Here is a 5,540-nt window from a genome sequence, read left to right on the forward strand (position 1 = left end):
ATACATTGACGATATTGCAAGTCTTCATCTATCACTATAATACAGCAAATATTACAATAAAGTGAATCACATGAATTTTTGGTGTCCTGGTACATGTAAAAATTATACTTACACTGTATTGTAGTCTATTGAGTGCGCAATGGCATTATGTCTAAAGCAATCTACATGCATTACTTAAAAAATACTTTTTTACTAGGAAATCGTAACCATTATCAGAACCTTTGTTAGCCAAATGCTTTGCTTCTGGAGGGTCTTGCTTGATATTGATGACTGCTGAGGTGGCTGCTGAAGGTAAGACTGGCTGTACCAATATCTTAAAATAAGGCAACAGTGAAGTTTGCCACATCGATTGACTCATCCTTTTATGAAAGATTTTAATGTAGCATGCAATGCTATTTGATAGCATTTTATACACAGCAGAACTTCCCTTAAAACGGAAGTCAGTTCTCTCAAACCTTGCCACTGTTTTTATCAAGGAAGTTGAACAAGATGGAATGCGATGGGAGAGGCTTATATATATTGGATATGGGACAGAGGCCAAGAGTCATCTCAGGTAGGGTTTGTGTCTCCAATACCTCTGGCCGCTGATTTGTCTATAGTCCTCATACAGGAAATAACAAGTCTGTCCAGCATCTTCATAAGCCTGGATTGACCACCAGTTTTGAGTCCAGCTCTTGTAGGCATCTCCTGAATTAAGCAACACAGAAGGGTCTTCTGAAGTCACTGAATCCCAGAAAGGCTCTCCACCTTTAGCACAAGGGAAGTCTTCACCACTGGACAAAAGAGAAAAAGATAAGGGTAAGTACCAGAAACACTCTTCTTCCATAGTCAGTTATGGTTTTTCCTATAAGATCGTTTCTGTGTTTCCACCTAGGTGCTACAGGCAGGGGATCATGAGCTTGTTTCAAGAAAAGACAGGAGACATGAAGTTTCCTTCTGGAAACAGTGCTGCCAACTCAGACTGTGTTGAGCTTCAACTGGGATCCCCGCTTCTGATTTATCTCCCCATATCACCTCCTTTATTTCAATCACTGAATCTGTCCTCATGGAGAGAATGCTGCCTCTCACATTCATTTAAGGAGCAAGGGGACATGCAGGCATTGCTTCATAGAGTTGAACTGCTGTAGAAGCAGGTTTTGTTGTTTTGCTTACTTTTCTAAATTTTTCTTCCTTGCCTGTCTGGAAAGGTTCAAGGAAGAAACAGTCCCAACTGAAATGATTGAGGAGTGTTTCATGAGGGAAGTATTTACAAAGATGTGCAAGGTTAAGGGAAAGAGACAATGCATGGGTCAGAACCCTAAGCAGCAATGCATAGGGGAGCACTAAGTCCTCCCCTAGGCTGAAAGGGACAGGGAAGGAGCAGTTACCATTGTCGCCATAGCCATAGCTGTAGCCATAGGGGTGGGAGAGCACCAGCAGGCAGGTGGAGAAGCCTTGCACGGCCAACACAAAGCCACACAGCCTGATAAGATTTGGATCTGTGTCCCCTTCTAAATCTCATGTTGATTGTAACTCCCAGTACTGGAGGGAGGGCCTGGTGGGAGGTGATTAGATTGTGGGGACGGTTTCACATGAATGGTATAAACACCATCCCCCTTTGGTATTGCTGTAGTGATAGTGAGTGAATTCTCATGAAATCTAGTTGTTTAAAAGTGTGTAGCGCCTCCCTCTCTCTGTATTGCTCTTGCTCTCACCGTGTGAGATGCCTCTCTCTTCCTTGGACTTTCACCATGATTGGAAGCTTCCTGAGGCCTCCCCAGAAGCAGAAGCTGCTATGCTTCCTGTATAGCCTATAGAGCAATGAGCCAATTAAACCTGTTTTCTTCATAAACTTGCCAGTCTCGGTATTTCATTATAGCAATGTGAGAATGAACTCATACACAGGCAGAGAGCCAGGAGGTGGAAATCCGAAGTTGCTCTCCTGCCGTCCTCCAGTCTCCTGCTGGTGTGTCCCAGTGTCACAATTCCACCAGAAGCTAGAATTAAAATGAGTCCCAGTGATGTGGGACATAAAAGCCACTCTGTTGGGATGTCAAATGGGACAGAAAAGAATGGAAAGCAAAACCTCATAGCAAAAGAGACGATCCCTGTCACCATCTTATATCATCCTAATTACTGGGCATTCTCTGTCTAAAGGTGATTGATTTCTTTCTCATTTTAGTTCTATAGGACTACTTCAATGTTTGGCATGTCTTTCTCTACTGTCACTTCTATGCAGAAATGGTTGCATTCATCAAAAATGCATAGAAAATAAAATGTAATTTAAAAAAGAGAGAACTTTTTTGGGGGTTTGGAATATAAGTTTGGTGGCTCTAATAAAGAATGAAGTAGAAATATCTTAAACAAGAAGGTACAATCGTGCCTCTGGGTCTCTAGGTTCTGAATCTGCAGATTCAGCAAACCACAGGTGGAAATTATTTTTAAAATAAGTTTATGGCAGAGGTATGCATGTATTGAACAGGTACAAACTTGTTTTTCCTTGTCATTACTTCCAAAAAAAGTATAGTAAAACAAGAATTTACATAGCAATTGTATTTTTTCAGTTATTCTAAATAACTTAGAAATGATTTAATGTATCTGGGAGAAAGAGCATAAGGTGTGTACAAATATTGCATCTTTTTATATAAGGAAATTGAGTATCTGCATATTTCGGTGTGTTCTGGGGTTCCAGAAGCAAGCATCAGTGAATACCCAGAGATGACTATCTGTGAGATCTGAGCTGGAAACTCCAAGGCATCATACATCAGAATTCCAAAACTGCAGCTCCCCAGTCCCCAGGGAGGTGCCCTCATCGTTGTGATCCTACATGGTTCACAGCCACATTAGCATTCCAGCGTGATAGAAAAGGGTGGAGGAAAGGAGGAACTTTGCTCTTTTGATTGATTCTATGAGCCAGGACTTGCTTACCTTACTTTTGTGCACCTTTCATTGAACAGCACCTGGTTATACAATGGCACCCAGCATCAAGGAAAACTGGAATGTGGGTCCTTGTGCTGCCTTTAGACTCGCAGAATTATTATGTGACCAAAGAGGAAAATCAATATTTTGCTAGCAACCTAGCAGTCTCTTCAGCCCCTCACTGTCTCTGATTCTGTGCTCACATCAAGATTTTTCAGGAACTCCTCAGAAAGAATAAATGATGGGGCAGAGAACAGTACAGAAGTCTCATGCAGGGCTCCAGGGACCAGGGGTGGGTACTGGACCTGCTCTTCATGTTGTGATCACAGGAAAACACTTTAATACTCTAGGCCATGGCTTCATCTTATGTTATACGAGGATAATACCATAGATGGTCTTTAAGGAACACATGCTAAATGTTGGTGATACCACAGTGAAAAAGATAGGCATGACTTACGCCTTATGGAGCTTCGAGTTTCATAAGGAAGACAAACATATCATACCATAAATACAGATGGACAAAGTGTTTAGTGCCCTGAGTGTGGATAACAAAAGAGTGTGGATAACAGAGGTTCTCCTTTTCCTCCCATTTCCTTTTCGCGTCAATCAGGGTGGTGGCAGCTTGTCTCTCTAAGAGAGTTCATGATGGATGCACTCACTCCTGCTGCTCCTCTGTACCTCCCAGAGGAGGGTGTGTCTTCTTTCTACCTGAAGAGTTCCTGCCCATGTGCATTCTTGGGATTCCAGAGAAAAGGTGGCCTCTGATAGGCAAAAAGGAACTCCTGAATTTGTTCCTAAATGCCTTTCACTCTCCTCTATATTGTTCCCTATTTGATTTGCTTCTCCTTCTCTATCTGAAATTTGTTTAGGTTAGTTTTTTTTTTTTAACCCATAATTTTGACTGCCAACTTGGATTTAACTTGAGAATCCCTCCTCTCCTTTATCCCCTCTAACATGTATAATCGACACAGAGTGGTGCTGTAAAGGGCTGGTCAAAGACTGGACCAGCCCTAGTCAGCCCTGTTGGGCTCAAATTCATACTATATAAGTCCCAGAATGAATAATTCACTCTTTTTGTGTTCCAATGCATTCTTAGCCATATGGGAATAACACTCATTCTTACCTCCTAAGCTCTTCAGATAATGAAAAGAGACAATATCTTAAAAACTCTCAATCAGCTGCTACTATTCAGATTAGACCCAATCTTCACTCTCCAGTTGAAATCTGCATGAATAGCTCTCTTACACTCCAAGACCTACACCCTCCTGTTTCACCTCATGGACATACAGATGTTTGCATCCTAAGTAAGTAGTATATTTGGATTTATCTTCAAATCATATATAAAGTATGTTTCACCTTTATTTTATTTCTCACGGCAACTCAGTTGTCCTAATCCCATTCATTGAATAGTGCCTGTTTTACACACTACTTTGATATACAACCTTTATCACAATAGGCATACATTGATGATGTTGCAAGTCTTCTTCTATCACTGTAATACAGCAAATATTACAATAAAGTGAATTACATGAATTTTTGGTGTCCCAGTACATGTAAAAGTAACGAACCAAAGATCTCCTGAAAGAGAGAATGAAACAGGTTTACATTGTGTATACCCGGCAGAACACTTAGTAGTCCCCCATACATATTCCCACACTTCAGTTATGTCCTTCAGTTGCACTCAGACCTCACCCTCACTTACTCTTTCCTCTGCTCTATTGCTGAGCAGTTCAGCTCAGACCTATACCCTACACAAATATTCTGTACAGTTGCCTGTCCGTCCTGTGGCCCATCTGGTACCGCTGCCGCCGCACCACACACCTGTCAGTGGTCGTGTGTGTCCTGCTCTGGGCCCTGTTCCTGCCGTGGAGCATCCTGGAGAGGATGTTCTGTGGCTTCCTGCTTAGTGATGCTGATTCTGTTTGGTGTCAAACATCGGATTTCATCACAGTCGCGTGGCTGATTTTTTATGTGTGGTTCTCTACGGGTCCAGCCTGGTCCTGCTGGTCAGGATCCTCTGTGGATCCCAGAAGATGCCACTGACCAGGCTGTACATGACCATCCTGCTCACAGTGCTGGTCTTCCTCCTCTGCGGCCTGCCCTTCGGTATTCAGTTTTTCCTATTTTTATAGAACCACATGGATTTGGGAGTCTTATATATTGTCACGTTCATCTAGTTTCCATTTTACTTTCTTCTCTTAACAGCAGTGCCAACCCCATCATTTACTTCTTCATGGGCTGCTTTAGGCAGCGTCACAATAGGCAGAACCTGAAGCTGGTTCTCCAGAGGGCTCTGCAGGACATGCCTGAGGTGGATGAAGGTGGAGGGCGGCTTCCTGAGGAAACCCTGGAGCTGTCGGGAAGCAGATCAGAGCAGTGAGAAAGAGCCTCTGCCCTGTCAGTCAGATGGGACTTTGAGACCAACACTGCTCTGCCACCCTTGACAATTATATGTGTTTTTCTTAGCGTTGCACCTCAGGAATGTCTCAGTGGTTCCTCAAGGTCTTCAAATTGATTTTTATCTAATCTGACAGTTGCAGTTTTCAACCATAGGAAGCATTAGTCTGATAATACAATGTTTAGATTCTCCTTGATATTGCCAATATATTTTTCCTGTTATCTTGCATTGAATCTTTCTTGCT

At 42.4% G+C, this 5,540-nt stretch overlaps 1 pseudogene; it reads left to right on the plus strand.

Moving 5' to 3' along the window:
* Positions 1-2,950: 2,950 nt before the first annotated feature.
* On the plus strand, positions 2,951-5,278 carry LOC105487044 (mas-related G-protein coupled receptor member X1-like; annotated as a pseudogene).
* The last annotated feature ends 262 nt before the right edge of the window (positions 5,279-5,540 follow it).

The sequence above is a fragment of the Macaca nemestrina genome, chromosome 12, assembly GCF_043159975.1.
Source record: "Macaca nemestrina isolate mMacNem1 chromosome 12, mMacNem.hap1, whole genome shotgun sequence".
Classification (NCBI taxonomy): domain Eukaryota; kingdom Metazoa; phylum Chordata; class Mammalia; order Primates; family Cercopithecidae; genus Macaca; species Macaca nemestrina.